Below are 20,309 nucleotides of genomic sequence, written 5' to 3' on the forward strand. Positions count from 1 at the left end.
TATACGGAACAAGGCTCCGTTATACCCAAAATGAATATACATATATATACAACAAAAGAATAGCCATAAGCACCTCCGAACAATGGAGTGCTCTCGGTCATTGTCGAGAACTATAGATGCGGGTCAAGCTCGGCTCCGCCTACCTGTGGGCATGAACACAGCGTCCAAGAAACGGACGTCAGTACGAATGATGTACTGAGTATGAGAGACATAAACAATGAGGAGAACAGGGATAACATAATGCTGACATCAATATGATATATCTGAATCTGACTGACAATTATAAAATAAATAATGCATGCTGTCTTACTCATACTCATCATGATCTCATGTGTGCACAATATGCTAACTGCCCGTCCTTATCGGTACGGTGTAATGCTCAATAGTATTAGCCCGCGTCCAGGCATCATCTCATGCCGCCCACTAGTGGTGTCTGCCCATGCCAACCGGCCATGGTATATCGTATAGCCGCCCTTGGCGGTATTTGCCCGACCAACTAGGCGCGGTATGCAATGCTCATGACATGCTTTTAATATGCTCATATCATACTCTTATACTTATCATGTTATGCTACATCATATACGCTCATAATAATGTACTTATCATATATATATATGCAAGGGACTATAGGCGACCGTGTTCTATCGGGGCGACGGAAGGTCGTGAATCCCCTACCTTACTATGAACAATTATAAGCAAATGCGCCTCACCTCGAAGGAATCAACATATGAGGTGAGTAGAAAAGATGAATAGCATCATTATCAATATGGCATCATCATATCATATCTCTTATCTTATATAGACATTTATGGATCTAGGCTTTTAGCTTCTTGGAATACATCAACTCATGAAGAGCGAAAGAACTTCCACTATGGGATTCATGCCATTAGAAAGAAAGGACTAGCCTCACATACCTGGTCGTTTAGCTAAGCTATCGTCCTCCTATTCTCTTTCGATGCCACGTCGTCACCTTCATGAGAGGATTTGAACTAGCATTAGTTAATCGACTATAAGATCGTGGTACACATTCTAGGGAGAATTGGACAGCACTTCCTTTGTTTATACTACTCTTCCCATGTTCTATATCAACTTCCATCATTCACAACAACGTTCACAACATTACAATTAATAATCGACATTCGGATACATTGAGCATAACCAACCAATTTCTCTAGTTTCCTTCATTCATGAATATAGCTCATCGTCGCATATACAATACTCATTTCATAGCCTAAACATCATTTACAACATATTTACAACCATAGCATATCATCATTTATGATTCTACCCAACTACCATCATTTAGGGCACTATTCACCCATTCAAGACCCATTCCTTATGCTTTTCTACAATCCATGTTTCTTAACCTTACAACACCTTAAACCACATAGGATAGTCATGAATCTTACCTTGGATGATGCTTGGACAAGCCTTGGATGAGAATACTTCCTTAGCTCCAAAACCCTACCTCTTCTTTCTTGGGATTTCTTGGAGAAGATGACTTCTACTTAGGTCTCACACTCTTGGTTCATGGTTTTGATGTTATTGATCATGGATTTCCTTTGGGTTTTCTTGTGGATGAATATTAGAGAGAGTTCTAGAGGTTTTCTAGGTCACAAAATGGAGAAAAATGAAATGTTGGACGAATTGGATCTATTTAAAGGTGTTCAGCAAAATCTGAATCGGCATGACATGCGACACTACATGCGAGTCGCATGTCACGCCTGCGAGTCGCACCTCGCGTCGCACGATGACGGAGAGAGGGGTTCGGCTGGGCACAACATGCGACACTACATGCGAGTCGCATGTCACACATGCGAGTCGCATTTAGTGTCGCGGTGGTGCCGAGAACCACTTCTCTGGGCACGACTGCGATGGTACACTGCTTCACTGCCGGTCGCATGTTCAACATGCGAGTCGCATATGGCGCCGCATCTCGTGACGGAGCGATCCTTTGCTTCGGAGGCTACTTGTTGACGGAGGGTCTAAGTCCATATATGGCCCGACGGGTCCTTCTCGAAACTAATTCGACACTTCATCGATTCGATACCCGTAATCCTTTCCCTTCATTTATTCAATTCCACGCATGAATGAAAATTTATCCGGGGTGTAACAACGGGCCCCGCCGTACCCCTGGATAGACACATATATACAACAAGAGGATCTGTACCAAAAAGCTAGGCTCCGGAACAAGGGAGCACTCCAAGGTAGCTGAATGGATATCCTAAGCTGGCAGATCACCAAAACGAGCGTACGTACTGCGGGCATGGCTTGCGACCCCGAAGAAAGGGGGTCAGTACGGAATATGTACTGAGCATGTAAAGCACGAAATATAGTGAGTAGGATCATATCGAAATAAGGGGTGTAGAAAACTAGTACAATAACCAGAAAACCACAAGGCTTACCTTTGAACATAAATCATACGTGCCAATATCATACCCAACCCGTTATGGGACTTAGTGACATAATTAGATAACCATCCTGTACATATGCATATAAACGTGTCCCGGCCCTCCAATGAGGGACTCGGTAAGTAAAATCATCATATACATGTACATATAACGTGTCCCGACCCTTTAGTGAGGGACTCGGTGAATAAAGTCATCATATGCAATCCTGGCCGCCATCCCCATATCATCATGTCCTCATATCATCATATACATATATATATAACGTGTCCCGGCCCTCTAGTGAGGGACTCGGTAAATAATGCAGTGGATGCGTGCACGAAAACATGTCTGGCCGGGACTCAGTGAAAGATGTAACAGTATGCACGAAGAGAGTAGTAAGTAACCATATGCACCCAAATCATCTTTTGAGACTCAATGGATAAGTAGACTAATTAATTCTCGAATGTCAGGATGATAACTATATTAAGTTCTCTCTAAATGTCATTACGAACTATATAAAGGAAAGTCTCAGGGATCATAGACATGTATCAAATCAATACGAGACGACTTATGAAAGTTAAGGACATTATTCATTATAGAATCCTTTAGGAATAGGAACTTTTATGCATCATTTACTATTCAATCATATAAAAGACTCAAGGGCAATATGTTATACCCCGTACTTTGTACGTTGGAATATTCTAAGTTGGTTGCGACAAGTCATGGACAAGACTTTCAATTTTTGGTTTTGTTGATTTTTGTTTTAATGCACAAGTTGCATATTCATCTTTTCATTGGTATGGAATGTTGAGGGTAAATTTGGAATAAGAAAAATTTGGGGTTAAAAGTGAATTATGAAAAGTTAGTTATTTTTCATGAAATTAAGGGCTAGAAGTGAGATAAGTATTTCATGAAAATAGCCAAAAGTAGCCAAGTGGCCATGGGGACATATGGGCCCCACCCATGGTTGGCCAATGTTTTCATGCCATGAAATGGCACATGTGTACACCATATATTTGTGGGGCTTTTTATATATATAGAGAATGGATGACTAGCAACATATGATTCATGTTTTCCAATTCAAGAAATTTCAAGAAACTTGGAGGAAAAACTAGGAGGGCCATTCGGCCAAGGTGGAGGAAAAATGAAGATCAAAAATCTTCATCAAAAAAATTGTTTCTTCTAGGTTTTCCACTATTTGGAAGGTCCTAAACAACATAAAGTGGTTGTTGGAGCAAACAAATCCCTTGTTCATGCAATTCCCAACCCTAGCCAAGTGAAGAACAAAGTGGAAAGGGTGAGTTTTAATCCTCTTTTTAATATGTTATGAATGGTTTGTGTATGTTGTGGAGTGTGGAAATGAATGAAATTCATGAATATGTGGTGTTGTTGTTATAGCCGTGTATGTGTGGTGTGTGGCCGTGTGTATGTGGTATTGTGTAGGAGTGATAAATTAATTGTATCTAACATGTTTGGGTGTTGTCGTAATGTGTGAAAATGGGTGAAAATCATGAAAGTTGTGGGTTGGTTGGGGTGGCCGAATATGGGTTGTGTTGTTTGGCAAGGAATGAACAAATTTTATTTAGTGTAATTTGGTTGTTGTGTTATGGATTCTATGATGAAAATGAAGGTTTAATGACTTAATTGGAAGTTGGAGTCGTTTGTAGGTTATTAGAGAAGATAATGTGATTTTAATGTGGTTTCTTGAATTTATGAAGAGGATGTTGTTAAAGTATGGATTGTTGGTATAGTTGATGAGTTTGAAAGAAAGAAATGTGTTGTTGTTGCCTTATTGAAATTTTGGAGGTTTCGGGTGAAGTAGAGCATTAATTGGGTTGTTTGAAAAATTGTGCGAATTGGTTAAAGTGTCCTTGAATATTGTTTGGATGACCTCGGATTAGTAATTGAACGTATGAGCGTTGATGTTAGTTTGAATGTATGAAGTTGAATTGAATATGCATGAATGTCGTCGAATTATGTAGAAAGGAGTTATTAATGTTAGAATGCGTTTGGAATTGCTTATTGATATTGTTGATGTGGTTGTTGGTATTGTTGTTGGATATTTGGCCGAGTTGAATTCTCGGGGTCGTTGGATTTATAGGGGAAATGCTGCCCAAATTTCTGTAAATAAAGTGATGGCGTGGGATTGGATTCTTAAGTGCTTATGGCTAATGTTTGGTACTTAATGACCTTATTGTAGATTTTGAGCAGCCGAGACTTGAGTTTGGATTAGCCTAGGAAGCAAATGAGGTATGTGAAGCTTATCCTTCTTTTTTTGGCATGTCCTAGACGCAAGTAAGTTGTGATATGTTATGAGCCTTGGGGGTAATTCTATTCGTAAAATCCGAACATGTTTATGATTCATATTTGCTTTTTGATGTTGGCATCCTTAATATGGTCAAGCTATGATCCGTATGTCTTTGATATGATTGGATTTGAAATCTCTAAAAATGTCCGTGTAAACGGTTTGTTCGAAAGGATCTTATGTCTAAAAATGTCGAAAGGTATTTGTAACTTTCATGGACGTTTAGATTAATCGAGTCTTTGAAAATGTTTTATATTGCTTTGATAAGCTCGTAAACGATTCTTAATTGTTTCTTGATATTCGTAATCTTAACGTAGTCGAATTATGGTCCTTATGTCTTTTGTATGACTAAATTTCAAAAGTTGCATAAAAAGTTTGTTTTCAAAAGAGTTTTGTAACTACGAACGCCCGTAACTTTCAAGAAAGGGCTCGGATGGCTTTGATATGTTCGCAAACGATCCTATAACGTATGATGACTTTAATTTTCATAGGCGGGCCCGGATTGGGTTGACGCTCGTCCGTGGGTCCCGCGACTTTCCTTTGTATGGTTCTGACGATTTTTTTGAAAGAACGTAATATGACTACCTTTCCGACCCCCGAGTATGATTATTTGTTTATCTGTTGAGTCTGAAATAAGGATTTTTATGTATGTGATTTTGATACGTGACTATGGTTTTCGAAGTTCGGTTTGATATGTTCCCGAGTGATATTCGGAAGAAAATCTGATTTGACTATTATCTTGGTTTGTAAATAATAGTTCGCTTTGATTATGCTGTTGGGTCTTTGTAAGTGTTTTGCATTGCATATGATTTCCCACGATTCTGCTCGTGCATTCTGTTATTATCTCTTTCGCCGAGTCCCGGGCCGGTATGTTATCGTGCGCACTATTCCGAAGTATGATGTGATTCCGAAGTATGATATGATTCCGAAGTATGATGTGTTTTCCGAAGTATGATGTGATACGGAGTATGATGTGTTCGGAGGTATACAATATTCTGAAGTATCATGTGTTGTGGCGCCCAGATGGAGTGGCGACCACGTTCTGTCCGCCGGGTCCCATTACGGACCGTATGTGATATGATATGATATGTGATGATCTGATGATATGATATGATTTGTGATAATATGACGATATGATTTGATTTACCGAGTCCCTCACTAGAGAGCTGGGTACGGTATGTTTATGATTATTATATTATATATGGATCGGGCCGCACGTTCCTCGGCATTATTGTATTATTTATGGATCGGGCCGTACGTTCCTCGGCATTCGGTTAATGTCAGCTCATATGATGTGTTTGATTTTCCGTATGTATGAGACGTAAATGTTTTTTCAAAGAAGCGAAGCATTTTGGCAATTCGATTATCATATTTGTCTTTTGTATCTCTTATGTATGATTTGTATGTCGGATGCAAGCACTTTGGTATTACGCTATTGTGCTCACGTTCGTACTCCTTATTCGGTTATGACTTCGTTTTACGTACTTCTGCTTTGCATACTCGGACATATTCCGTATCGACCCCTTTCTTCGGGTCGCGTTTCATGCTTTGCAGTACCCACAGATGAGTATGTGATGTTAGCGAGAAGATGTTCCAATTTGGATTGGCGAGCTCCATTTCCTCCGGAGTCTTCCGAGTCGGAGTGCTTTTTGTATGGTGTACGGTTATGGTAGAGACTTTGCGAACGGTGTCGTGTATGATATGTCGAGTTTTGTAAGCGACTATGTAAGTCGATGTATTATTATGCATTATGCTACGAACTTCATATGTTTACGATTTCATACGATGCTAGTTTTATTTGATCGACAAAGATGAAAGGCATGCTTGTTTTAAAAAAAAAAATCATTATGTACTTGTGTCATGTTTTGCCGGCCCAGTATGATTATGAGTATTCCGAAAGTCAGCGGGTTCGCTCCGCCCTAGGTAAGGGTCGGGTGCCCATCACACCCTATCGGATTAAGGGTGTAGCAGCGATTTCGGTGGACCGATGCTTGCGAACGCGGCTCTTCCGCTTGCCGAAAGAAAAGTTGACTACGCCTCCTCCGACTTTCTCCGAGGGACCAGATGGGTATGTTATTATTGTGATGCTTCCGTGTTGGATTGGGGTGTGTATTGATGCAAAGCATGGCGAGTTATAGCTATGCCTCCTACGGCTCGAAAGCACGAGAGAAATTATCCTACTCACGATCCGGAGCTAGCGGTAATTCATGCTTTGAAGATATGGAGACACTATCTATATGGCGTTCATGTTGATATTTATACAGATCACAAGAGCCTCCAGTATATCTGTCACACCCTAATTTCCGATAAGGCATGATGGGCACCCGACCCTTACCTAGGGCCGAGCGAACCGTGACTTTCGTAATACTCATAATCACTTTCGTCCACAAAACATGACATAAGCACATAATGAAAATTTTTCGAAAACAAACATGCCTTTTCATCTTTATCAAATCAAATAGAACTAGTACCGTATGAAATACGCCAACATACGAAGTTCGTAACATAATGCATAATGATATATCGGCTTACATAGCCGCTTACAAAACTAACATATCATACACTCGACAACGTACGCAAAGTCTCTAACATAACTCCGTATATCATAACCTAAGCACTCGACTCGGCAAGACTCCCGGGAGAAAATGGAGCTCGCCAATCCCGCTGGAACATCTTCTACTCATCTGTATATACCTGCGCAGCATGAAACGCAGCCCCCGAAGAAAAGGGGGTCGACGGAATATGTACCGAGCATGTAAAAGTATGAAATATAGATAACGAGGTAATAACCGAGTAAGGAGTACAGAAAGTGAGCATAATACGAATACCAAAGGTTTGCATCTGAAACACAAATCGTACATCAGAGGTACAGAAGACAAATATACTAATCAGAATGCCAAAAATGCTTACTCCTGAAATACAAATCATGCATATCCACGTCATGTATCATATCCGGCCCATAATGGGACTGAGTGACATAAGTAAAAGATCATCATATACATACCGTAACACATCATAACATCATAATCTATCATATGAGGTGACATTAACCGATGTGGGATTCGCCTAAACCAATGTGGGATTCGCCTAAGGCGGTCTTACACTCACCCCCCACTTTGGGACTCGGCGTGTTCGCCGAGGTTTGCCCACCATTGGGTTTGCCCCACCACCGGCTCGCTTCTAATCATAACCGAAGTACGAGAAAATGAGTGCAAAATCCAGAATATCAAAATGCTTACTTTTAAAACACAAGTCATGCAATGGGGCTCTTAGAATATGGTCGCCCGCCCGTCATTTGCGCCATAACACATCATACTCCAGAAGATTTCATATCTCCGAAACCCGACATACCGCGGTCAAAAATCCAGCGGATAATATCACATATACACGGTACCCGACCCAATAGCAGAGGAGCTCGGCGAACCGGACACATCATAACACCAAATATACCGGTACCCGACCCAATAGCAGAGGGGCTCGGCGAACCGGACACATCATACTCCAGAATATCACATAGTGCGCACGACAACATACCGGCCCGGGACTCGGCGAAAGATATGACAGAATGCACGAGCAGAATCGTGAGTAACCATATGCATAAAAATCATTATTACAGACCCAATAGAATAATCAAAGCGAACTATCATTCCGAAACCAAGACAACAAATAAATCGATTTCCTCCGAATGTCACTCGGAACATATCAAATAGAGCTTTAGAAATCATAGTCAAGTATCAAAATCATATTCATAAAAATCCTCATCTCGGACTTAACATAAGTAAGTAACCATACTCGGGGTCGGGGTGATAGCCATACTAAATTCTTTCAAAGATCGTCGAACTATACAAAGAAAAGCCGCGGGACCCACGGATGAGCGTCAACCCGATCCGGGCCCGCCTATGAATGACATGGTCATTATACGTTATAGAAACTTCTACGAACGTTTCATAGCAATCCGAGACCATATGTGAAAGTTACGGTCGTTCGTAGTTACAGAATCTTTTACTAACAAAATCTCTTTATGTAACTTTTGAAATCCAATCATACAAAAGACATAAGGACCATAGTCCGACTATATTAAAATGCGAACATGACGAAGTGAATTAGACTCATATACATGCTCGGATCATAGGAATGGAATTGCCCCGAGACTCGTAACGTATCATAGCTTACATCTAAGACATGCCAAAAGAAGGAAAGGTAAGCTTTACATACCTTGCCCGCTTCCTAAGCTAATCCGAATTCAAGTCTCGACTTCTCAAAATCTACAATAACATCATTTGGCACCAAACATTAGTCATAAGCGTTTAGAAATCCAATTCTAAGTTAGCATTTCATTTACAGAAATTTGGGCAGCATTTCCCCTATAAAGTCAACAACCCCGAGAATTCAACTCGGCCAAATCTTCAACAACAATACCAACAACCATACTAACAACATCAACAATTAATTCAAAATGCATTCTAACGTCAATAACTCTTTTCTACATAATTCGACAACATTCCATTTATTTCAAATCACCACATACCATTAAGTCAACTTCAATGCTCATACATCCAAATACCAATCCGAAACTATTCAAACAAAACTCAAGAATATTTCAAACAATCCACACAACACTCCCAACGGCACAACCAACTTACAACATCACCCAAAACCTTCCGATTCCTATAGGAACAACAACAACACATTCTTTTCTTCCAAATTCATAAACTACATCAATAATCCGCATTTTAACAACATCATTCTCATAAATTCAAGAAACTATATTAAAATCACATTATCTTCTCTAACAACTTACAAACGACTCCAACTTCCATTTAAATCATTAAACCATCATTTTCATCATATAATCCACAACATAACATCCTAAACATACCAAATGAAATTAGTTCTTCACTTCCACATTAAACCACACATACACGGCCACACACACAACACCATATTTTCATGAACTTCATTCATTTCTACATTTCACAACATGCACAAATTATTCTTAACATATAAAAAGAGGATTAAACTTACCCTTTTCCACTTTGTTCTTCAACTTGGCTAGGGTTGAGAATTGCATGAACAAGGGATTTGTTTGCTCCAACAACCACTTCATGTTGTTTAGGACCTTCCAATTAGTTGAAACATAGAAGAAAATAATTTTTGTGAGCAAATTTTCCATGGCATAGGTTCGGCCAGCCCTTGGCCGAACACTCCCCCTCTTTTTTTCTTCAAGTTTCTCCAACTTTCTTGAGTTGGAAAAGATGACCAATATGTTGGCTAGTCATCCCTTCTATATATATATAAAGAACCCCAACAAATATAAAGTGCACACATGTGCCACTTATAAATTTAACTAATCAAATTTGGCCAAATTTTGTGGGAGGGACCCACACCATACTACATATGCCACACGGCCATAGTGGCCATTTCATGAAAAAAATAATAACTTTGTTTCCACTTCTAGCCCCAAGTCTTCATGAAATATTTAACTTCCCATAATTCACTTTTAACCCCCAAATTTTCCTTATTCCAAATTTACCCTTAACATTCCATACCAATTGAAAAGATGAATATATGCAACTTGTGCATTACAACAAAATCATAGTTAAAAGTCTCTACCTCGTACCCCGGAATAGTCTTGCCTTTAACTTATCATGGTTAGCTCGGAATGTCCCGACGTACAAAATGCGGGATGTAACATCCTCTCCCCCTTTTGAACATTCGTCCTCGAATGTTAACTGACCCTACTGAGTCTTATAAGCACTGCGGGGGGGGGAGTCTCTTTCGTGGCTGTCACATACAATTCGTTAATCAACCAACATATCCCATCTGGGGATTTAGATTACCTGAAGACACAGGAAATAAGTAGGAATACGTATTCTTTATCTCTTCCCTGATATTGTTCCGCCACAATACTTTAACAGAAGTTATGCTTTTACCGCACAACCTTCTCACTCGATGATGAAAATAGGCCTATAGCAACGGTTTTTTGGCAACGTGTTATCAAGTCGTTACAATAGAACATTTCTTGCAACGGTTACACCGATTTTTGCTTTGATTTTATATCCCCTTTTACCTAATGGAACACTTCTACAATTAGACCGTTGCATTAGTCTAAGAACCGTTGCTATAGAGGTACATATAGTAACGATTATGTGAACCGTTGCGGTAGATTTCTCTATGGCAACGGTTCTATCGAAAAAAATAGCTATTGCAACGGTTTATTTTCTCCCAATATTTCCCTCCAATAATTTTAGTAGACCCGCCAAAGCTTCTTTTTTTTTAATGAAAAATTAAATACGAATGTCACTCTATGTAAACACTTCAGTTTCTTTGGTGGAGGGTTTTCTTCTCCAATAAGGAACTGAGGGTTTTCTTCTCCAGTAATGAAGTAAGGATTTTTTGCACCTGGTTCTACAACTAGTACAAGTAAGTTCCCTTCTTTATCTACATTTTTGATTGATTTCTTAGTGGTACTAGGATTGTACTTCAAATCAGAAATTCCATTGAAGGGTTTTTGGAAATAAATAAAAATTACACAAATGGGTTTCTATGAAGTAGATGTTTTTGTTCCAATATATATTTGTTATTTACTCTTATTGTGGTTTAGAGGTTGTATCTCAAATCTGGGTTTCTTATGATTTGAGGAAAAAATCTTTCTTTGAACATTTTGGTTATTATTTTTCACCATTTGCTTTATGGGTTTCCTGGAAATAGGTGGCCAAAGCCAAGAACAAAGGTTTAGATCTGAAATATGTGATTCATTGAGTTTCTTAGTCTTAGAAGCAACAGATGGGTGTTATGTTTTGTACCTGAATCAGTACTTTGTCATATTTTTTTGTCAATTTTGAAGGTGTTTATAAGGATTTTGTGATGGCATTTAACTTCACGTGTATTTTTTTAAAAATCCCGGTTCTGTCAAAGACTTAACATGACTTTTCACACTCTTGATTGCAGGCAGTCAGTGGTTCAGCTGCTCCAGGGATTCCCAACAATAATCGTTATCTTTGAAATAGAGTAAAATTGGCAATTTGCGCGTGAATTTAGTTCAGTGTAATCTTCAGTTCATGTGTTTTATTTTCCAGTTCATTATGTTTTCAACTAAGACTGCAACTCTAAATTTCAGAGAGTTACTGGTACCTTTTTGAGTTATGATGTTCATTTAAAAGTGTTTTAATCTCATACATGTATTTGCTTAAGTTAAAGCAGCATGTGGCCTCCGCAAAATTATTAAGTGGTGAAAGAGTATAATATATTCCCGCTGCAGTTTGTTTGCTCTTGTATATGTCCATGCTAGCAGAAAATATATTAATACATTTTTACGTTGGTATTTCCCCATAGATGGATCATGGTTTTGCTTGTGGTCTATTTTTGCAGGTTAAAAATTTGGCAGAGAAGGTCCAGTCTAATAATATCCAGTTTATTTTGTATTGCTTGAGGGTTTGAACGTTTATAGAAGTGCAGGTAATCTACTAGTTAAAACTTCTCTTGCCTTGATATGTCATATTCTAATGCCTTTAAGTCAGTTTGAAAAAAAATAAAAAACGCAATTTGATAATATTAGATTGCAGTGCCTTTGTATTTCGAACATGGTGTTTCATCAGTTGAGAAATTTTATCCTATACCGCATAGTCTCTCTGTTTATCCTGATCCTCCACTATTAGATCCCATGATATGAAGTATACATTAAGGTTGTTGTGTGAGTTCAAGGACCGTTGTCATATACTTTTTAGTAATTAGTTACCGAGAACTGAGTTCTTGGAATTTTGCACCCTTAACGTATGTCCTCTTTTGGAATTTGCACCCTATCCTATATTTTTTTTAATGACTTGCACCCTAATCTCTTTATTTCTTTGAAAAATGATAAAATCCCTCTCTTTTTCATTTTTCTTGAGGGGAAAAGAGTAAAGATATAATTACTATGTCCCAAAATCTTTGAGAGTTGAATATTCTCGACCAAGGTTCATATTTGATTGAAAAAATATGAAGCTGACTTCTCTCCAATGAGCTGAGTTATATGATAGTTCATAATTTTGATCTTGAACAGCTTGTGTCATATAAAATTCTCTATTCATATGTTGACAAAGTGATCTGAAAATTCTAGATATGCCTTCTAGTAGTCACTACATATTGACATCAAGCTCTATTTTTGGTTCTTCACTAACAGATGGCATTCTAATTTTTTATCCGTTCTCTGTCCAGTGATTTAGCTTACAAATAAAGCGGAAATTGTTCAGTATATAGCTGCCTCTGTGTGATACAAACTTAAATAAAAAAAGGCATTTTAGTTGTGTTGTTCAATCAAATAAGGAGATCCACTGACCAAATTTCTAAGTTATTGATTGACGATTACTTTAAAAAGGTTCCAGTAGCAACGTGTCTTAAATTTCATGTAGACTGATGTGATATATTTAAGAAAACCCACTACTAGAAAACTCCATTATAGAGGTCAACAAAATTCTCAACCTTAAACTAGAGAAATTCAAAGCCTATTGAATTTTATTACTTGCGAAAAAGTGAATATTATGTTATTGCATTCAGATGTAACAAATAAGAATCTGTTTTCAAATAAAAGTGATTTTTTTTTTTTTACTTTGTTGTTTTTGTTATCGTGTTTTTATTTGCTAGGAGCCTTCCTCACTAAAAAAATAAAGAGATATAACGAAGATTACGCAAAACTGATTTTTTTAAAAGTAAAGATTGCATACTCTTGTTTACGTCAATGGTTTCGTTGGCTTTTGCTTATGTCCATCAAGATGCCATGTCGTTTGTAGGTATTTAACTTTAATGTAAATGGAAGTGACTGAGAAGTGTAGTGTGACTGACTGAGTTAGATGTTACTTTTGTATATTTCAGAACTTGTGCGGGCATTTTCTAGAAAGGTGCTTGTTATTGGTGCCTTTTGAAGAGTACTTGGAGCTTGAGTGAGTTAATTTTTTATTTTTATTTTTGAAAAATATAAATAGTAACGACTTGGTTTTGGTTTCTTTAAGACATTTGCTGATGGTTTGTGTTTATAAGAAAATTTGAGATTATCTTTATGGTAATGTAACATTGTTCATTTATGTTCTGTTGAACTACTGTCAGAATGTGCTGCTGTTGTTGTTTTTTTTTTTTTTGTGCAAGTTTGAATCTCTTGCATGTTTTCATGGGTTTAGTGTTGCTATATTTCCTTAGATCATTCATTTCTCAAATGGTTGAAACTTTGTTTGCGTAATTGAAACTTCACCCTTTTCACTTTGAGGGACACCTAATAGTTTCAATTTTTGTGTTTGTTCATCTAAATCAACTTGATATGATGGCTCTGGTGGAAAAAATGCTAACTTTGAGGCAATTGTTGATGCAGCACACCCATTTTTTTTTTTAATATTTTGTGTGATTTTTCTAAGTCTTTTTCTTCATATAATGAAGAAAAGAACGATGAGATATCATGTTGAAAGGATTTTCAAGAACATGTTTTGATGATTTTGGTATTTGCTATTTTTGTTGAAGGAAAATGGCTTAGTTTTGCAAGATGAAAAATGTCTCTTCTTGGCCTTCTAATCGTGCGAATCTGAATACCATAAAGGGTCGGCGAAAGTGAGCTTCTCTAAAACCTTTATATGTTACCGAACTTCAAGATTCTCTGTTTTCACAATCTATGAATTGAAACCATGGAAATATTATTATACTTATTTCAATACAAGCATGAATATTCCATTTTTGATAATAGAATGGTGTATGCTTAAACCTCACTGCTGGCTATTGCTTATTTGTCGGTAAAGATTTCGCTTACATAACAAATTGCTTTTACCGACCAGTATCTTGGCAGGGCGACCCGGTACGGCATCCATTTGCAATCCGGTGTCTGCAGCCATGGCGTGTGTCGCTTTCTCTTTGCATGTTTGTAGAACAGCAAAAACTGGGCCCTCAAAGTTTTAGACAAAAAATGAGGCAATCGGAGAAAAATGGCCCTCTATTTGGCCGGCAGAATGAGGCAAATACATAGGCATTTTTGCTGACCCTTTTAGTCAAAGAACAAAAAAACTAGTAAAGAATATGTTAAATATAGAAGTGGAGCATCACATTTAGAGAGGAAAAATGAAGCGTGTGGATGAAAAAAGAGAAAAGAAAAGAAGAGTCTTTGCACTCTTTTGTCTTCTCTCTTTTTTGCTCATTGACAATTACAACAAAGATTTGACAGTAGGGGGGGACATAGACATCTTTTTCTTTTATCTGAAACTCTTTTTTTCTCTGGTCAAAAGAACCATATAGTGCTCATTTTCACCATCATTTTCATCATCATCAAAACACTATACTTACAGGATCTTTTTTTTTTTTTCCAATACACCAAAGCTATAATACACTTTTCTCACTTCCTCTTCTTTGATTTTGTATTTAGCTTGCTAGTTTCACTGATTGTTTTGGTTTATTATTCAGATTCCCTTTGGATTCCTTACAAGAAACTATGTGAAATCTTAGGTGCATTGTTCGGGTCGCAACAAAACTTCCATCAACAAGGCACAGAGAATACATATCTATAGATTAATCAAACATAGAAAAAGCAGAACAAGTAGATAGCTGTATGGTTTGTCTAATTTCTCTCTACATAATCTGCTTTTCCTATGCTTGAGTAGCTGTAGCTATGTATTTATCTGTCTTGCAGATGGAAATTTGGCTGTGAAATTGATTGCCTTGTTTGCGTTGACTTGAAAAAAGGTTCTCGAATTTTACCCCAGTTTCATTTTGATCACCTTTATTGTCTCCATTAAACTAGGCTTATTTACTTATTGATTGCTCTAAAACTAAGATTCAATTATTTTAAAAAAAAAAATGGCAGAACTTTACAAGATGGATGTTGGTTCTAAAACTGTAAGTCTACTTTTTCTGGTTTTTTTGTATTACTTGCATCATTAATATAACAAATGGTTACTTTCCTATTAATAATGTGGTAGATTTTACTTTGAGAACTCTAAACTCACCTGTTGAGTTCAGGAATCCAGCATTTTAGAAAATTATTTATGCTAGTCATTTATATGTATGCTATTTTTTTTTCTTCTGAAGAAACTATGTAATTAATTTAATCTGGTGTTCGTTAGTAGAAAAAAATTGGTTAATGGTGAATTTAATCTGGTGTTCGTTAGTACAAAAAATTGGTTAATGGTGAATTTAAACTTGTGCTGAACTGCTGATGACTGAAAAAATTGGTTAATGGTGAATTTAAACTTGTGCTGATGACTGATAGTTTCTAAGTAGCTAAAGAACACAAGAGCATTGGCTACAAGGCCGTAAGTTCTATTATTGCTTTATTTCATCCTAAATAGCAAGATATCTCTTGATTTTTATTTTAGCTCATTTGGTCAAGCTAATGTGATTTTGTCTCTTGTTCTTCTTCTTGTTATGAATAATAGTTGTGTCATGGAAAATTAAATAGTGCCTTTCATAGAACCTTTTTTAAAATTTAGATATGTACTTCTGGGTCTAGCATTATGTAGCATATAAATTTTTGCATGAATGTGGTTAGAGTTGTTCATGTTCACAAACCATGTTGGGTTAGGTGCTCTTTGTTTTTTGCCTGAATATAGGCAATGATACAATTAGAGGTGTAGCCTATCAATATTAGGTATAAAAGGAAGACATTGCACTATGTAATTCCTAATGAGAATGCTAAAAGTATAATTGAAAATCGTATTTTGTTGTCTCATCTCACTCATTGCCTTCTTAGCTGTTCAAATGATTTCCTGTCAACTGCTTTTGTTGCATTTCGGACTGAGTTGGGAACTTATTGAACTAAAAGATATTTAAAATTTAGAGAGGATGACATAAATTATATGCTCAATAAAGTTCTATATTATTGAATCCCGTAAACTTTAAGGTTTTGGATTTGCTTTTGTCAATTGGGGCAGTAAAATATTTGTTGTGTTTTTGTCATAGTTGTTAAGTACTGTTGAGTGTTGATAAAATATTGCAGGAATCTTTATGTCTTTCTTGATCACAAGTAATAGTTGTGGAAATTCATGCATACATTAAATGATTCTCTCTTATGTTAACTCTATTTTCATACATTGAAGAAGAATTGACTTTGTTGTGAAGGGAAACTAGATAGCAACATAAGAAGTAAAGATCTACTTGTCAAAAGACATAAGAAATTTTGGAAAAATTCCATGTGCAGGCAAATCAATTGGTGAGGATCTTGACATGGTAGAATTAGGTGGGTCATGTAGTTTGTATGGTGTTGATTTATTAGAAAATTTGAATGTAGAATGAATACTTTCTCTCTTAATTGAAATCTTATTTGAAAATTGCTGAACAAGTCAAATTGGTATGTTTGTTAGAGGCATAAAGTTTCATGGTTATTCTATAACTTTATACTGCTTCAAGCAAGCTGCAAAAAATTAATAATGCCAAGGTGCAACAGATTTTGTAACTGGTGTTTGGCTTTCTCTACAAAGAAGAACTTCTGCAAGTGTTTGGCAGACCTACGTTGCTTAATTTATCTTACACATTTTTTATCTATTGTGGACACAAGTCAGGAGCTTTTATTTATTGTGGACTCATGTAGCCATTTTAGACCATTTCCAAGGCCATTCTGTGTAATTTCCTGAGTTTTATGCTTGCAACATATGATGCTTGAGGATTATTGTTACGAATTGTCTCTCCCACAACCATGGGAGGTTGCACAGAGGCTAAGTTTCCCATTAAACTCAAGTCGCCATGTTTCTCCAAAGAGAAGAGGGACAAGAGGGCTTTTTGGGTTTAGTCGTTTCCTTATTTCTAGTCTTGTCATCATTAGTATGTATGCATTGTAGAGATTAAATTCTTTTATGAAAGCTTTTCTAAATCATTTTTCCTTATCATTTTTTTGTAGGTGGTGAAATTGAACAAGGGGATGAAAGAAGTGAAGATACATGATCCACTAAGGAGGATTGGGTTAATTTTTTGGAAAATTGAAAACTTGTGTGTTCCACCTCTTGAATGGTCAAACATTATCTTGATATTTTGCTTTTATGTATATTTCTTGACCTCTTGGATTATTATTTTGGTATGATGTTGGATCTTGTATTATTATGTTGGTATGATGTCGGATCTTGAATTATTATTTTGGTATATATGATGTGGGATCTTGGATTATTATAGTTTCTTCTGGTGATTGATATATGTGTGGTCTATATTGTGTCGATACCTCGTATAGTCGATTTAAAGTAGCCCCATAATATCCGTTGCAGTAGCACCATAATACTCGTTGCAGTAGCATCGCAATAACTGTCACGGTAGCCCCATAATATGTGTTGCGGTGGACCTACAATACCCGTTGCAGTAGAATTATAATAATTGTTGCAATAGTCCTAAAAATAATCGTTGCAATATTAAATAACCGTTGCATTAGCTCTATAACAACCGTTGCAATAGGAAGAAGCAGTGGTTGAATTGTCAGAAATAAGCGTTGCAATAGCGTTGAATAACCGATGCAAAAATATATATTGCAACGGTTCGTAGGCTATTCCGGTAGACACATAACCGTTGCAATGTTGCAATGATCTTGAAGGGCAAACCGTTGCGATAGGATAATCTATTGCAACGGTTTTAACGAAGTTACCGTCACAATTAAGTGCGTTTTCGTCACAATAGGAGCGATCAATCCATTATTTTTCATCCTTGGGAACCCTAGCATATTTTGGAATTGAAGAGAAAAGGTAAGATTTGATTATGTTTTGTATGTTATAAAGGTTGTATACATGTTGTAGTATGTTAAAATGGGTGAAAATCATGAAATATGTAATGTTGGAAGTGAGTTGGGTGTGTGGTGCTTGAGCCGTGCAAATGGGTGTGTGTTGTGTTTTGTTGAAATTATGAATTAATGCCTAGTTAGTTTATTATGATCATTGTAAGGTGAAGAACGATTGAGAATCATCCATATATGTATATGTTTAGTGTTGGTTTAAATGGGTCACATTATATGACAATGAATCTAATTGATATCGCTTAATGTTTTAGTCGTCGTCGTTATGAATTCTATTTTGGAAATGAATGTTGAATGACTCAAATTGATGTTGTAATTGTTGCGGACTGATTTGGAGGTTATTGTACAGTTAATGTAAATTGTATATTGATGAGATTAGCATTGTTAGAATGTGAATTGTGGATGCAAATCATGATTTGAAAATGAGGAATGGGTTAAGTGAGGTTCTCGGGTTTGGGGGCTGAATTCGGCTGAATTGGAGAAAAATTTGGGTTGTTGGAAATGTTGTATGAATTGCTTAGGATGTCTTTAAATATTGTTGGTATGGGTTCGGGTTAGTATGTGAATGTATAAGCGTCAATGTTGGCTTGAAGGTAAGTCGTCGAATTGAATTCATGAATGTTGTTGAATGATGGAAAAGAGAGTCATTATTATTGTATTGCCTTTCGGATTAATTACAAATGTTGCTAGGTTGGTTATTGTTGTTGTTGTTGATTGATTTGGCCGAGTTAAATTCTCGGGGTGTCCTATTTACAGGGGAAATGCTGCCTAAATTTCTGTAGAATTAAGGGCAAATTTGGAATTAAATGCCCAAAAAGTCAATAGCTAATGTTTGGCATTTATGACTTGTTTATAGATCGTGGGCAGCCCGAGACGTAGGTGGGATCTAACTTGAGTTTGGATTATATTGGAGAGAGTTTGAGGTATGTAAAGCCACCTTCTTTCCTTGGCATGCCTTAGTTAAAATAGGCTATGATACAAGCCTCGAAACTCCTATTCTCGCAATCCGAGCATATCTATGATTCGCATTTGTTCCTTGGTATTCTTGTGTTGATATGACAAAACATTGATCCCATGTTCTTGGAAATTCATAATTTGTAAAGATACATGGCTGATTTTTGTTTTAGAGTTTATTCTTTAGCGATTCCAAAATTTCAAACGCCCATAACTTTCACAAAAAAGCTCGGATTGCTTTGAGATTTTCGTAAGAGATTGTATGATATAGAATGAGTGTGTTTTCCATAAAGCGGAGAATTTTTCGGGTCTACACTCGTCCGTGGGTCTGCGACGTTCCTTTATGTAATATCGATAACTTTTAAAAGAAAATGTTGTAATTATTGTTTCGATTTCCAATATGACTATTTTACTTATCTTTTGGATTATGACAATGATTTTATGCATATGGTTCCTCGCTCTCCGTTCGTGCGTTACGGTTATATCCTTGCCGAGTCCCGAACCGGTTACCGTTGTCGCGCGCGTTATGATGTACTCGGTGTTATCTTGTGTTTATGGTTCACCGAGTTCCTCGCTCGAGGGCCGGGTTCCCTTATATTTGGTGTGATCTTTTGTGTGTGGCGATATGCTGTGTATGATATGTGACGGAGATTCGGAGATTTGAAACTTTACGGTGTTATCTTGTGTTATGGCGCCATCGAGAGTGACGGGCGACCATATTTCCTGTGCCTTTTGCATGATGGATATTTTGAAGTAACATTTTGATATTTTGGAAATGCATTACTTCCTGTACCTCTATTTCGATTGTAACTCAGATTTGTATACTACATTTTCTGCTTTGCATACTCAGTACATATTTCGTCATTGACCCCACTTTCGGGGGGGCTGCGTTTCATGCGCCGCGATTCTACGGCAGCACGCTTTGGTGATCCGCCGGTTTAGGACA

General features: G+C 37.1%; 1 long non-coding RNA gene across 4 annotated transcripts; it reads left to right on the forward strand.

The window, feature by feature from the left end:
• The first annotated feature begins 10,764 nt into the window (after window positions 1-10,764).
• LOC132042836 (uncharacterized) lies at window positions 10,765-17,799 on the forward strand. 4 transcript variants are annotated; one of them, XR_009411598.1, is made up of 5 exons: window positions 10,765-11,118; window positions 11,647-11,740; window positions 12,067-13,613; window positions 14,182-14,268; window positions 14,490-14,634. It is a non-coding gene; the product is annotated as an uncharacterized LOC132042836 (long non-coding RNA). The 4 variants fall into 4 exon arrangements; XR_009411597.1 differs by lacking the exons at window positions 14,182-14,268; window positions 14,490-14,634 and adding an exon at window positions 17,537-17,799; XR_009411596.1 differs by lacking the exon at window positions 14,182-14,268.
• Window positions 17,800-20,309: the final 2,510 nt, after the last annotated feature.

This window comes from Lycium ferocissimum, unplaced genomic scaffold, assembly GCF_029784015.1.
Source record: "Lycium ferocissimum isolate CSIRO_LF1 unplaced genomic scaffold, AGI_CSIRO_Lferr_CH_V1 ctg18296, whole genome shotgun sequence".
Classification (NCBI taxonomy): domain Eukaryota; kingdom Viridiplantae; phylum Streptophyta; class Magnoliopsida; order Solanales; family Solanaceae; genus Lycium; species Lycium ferocissimum.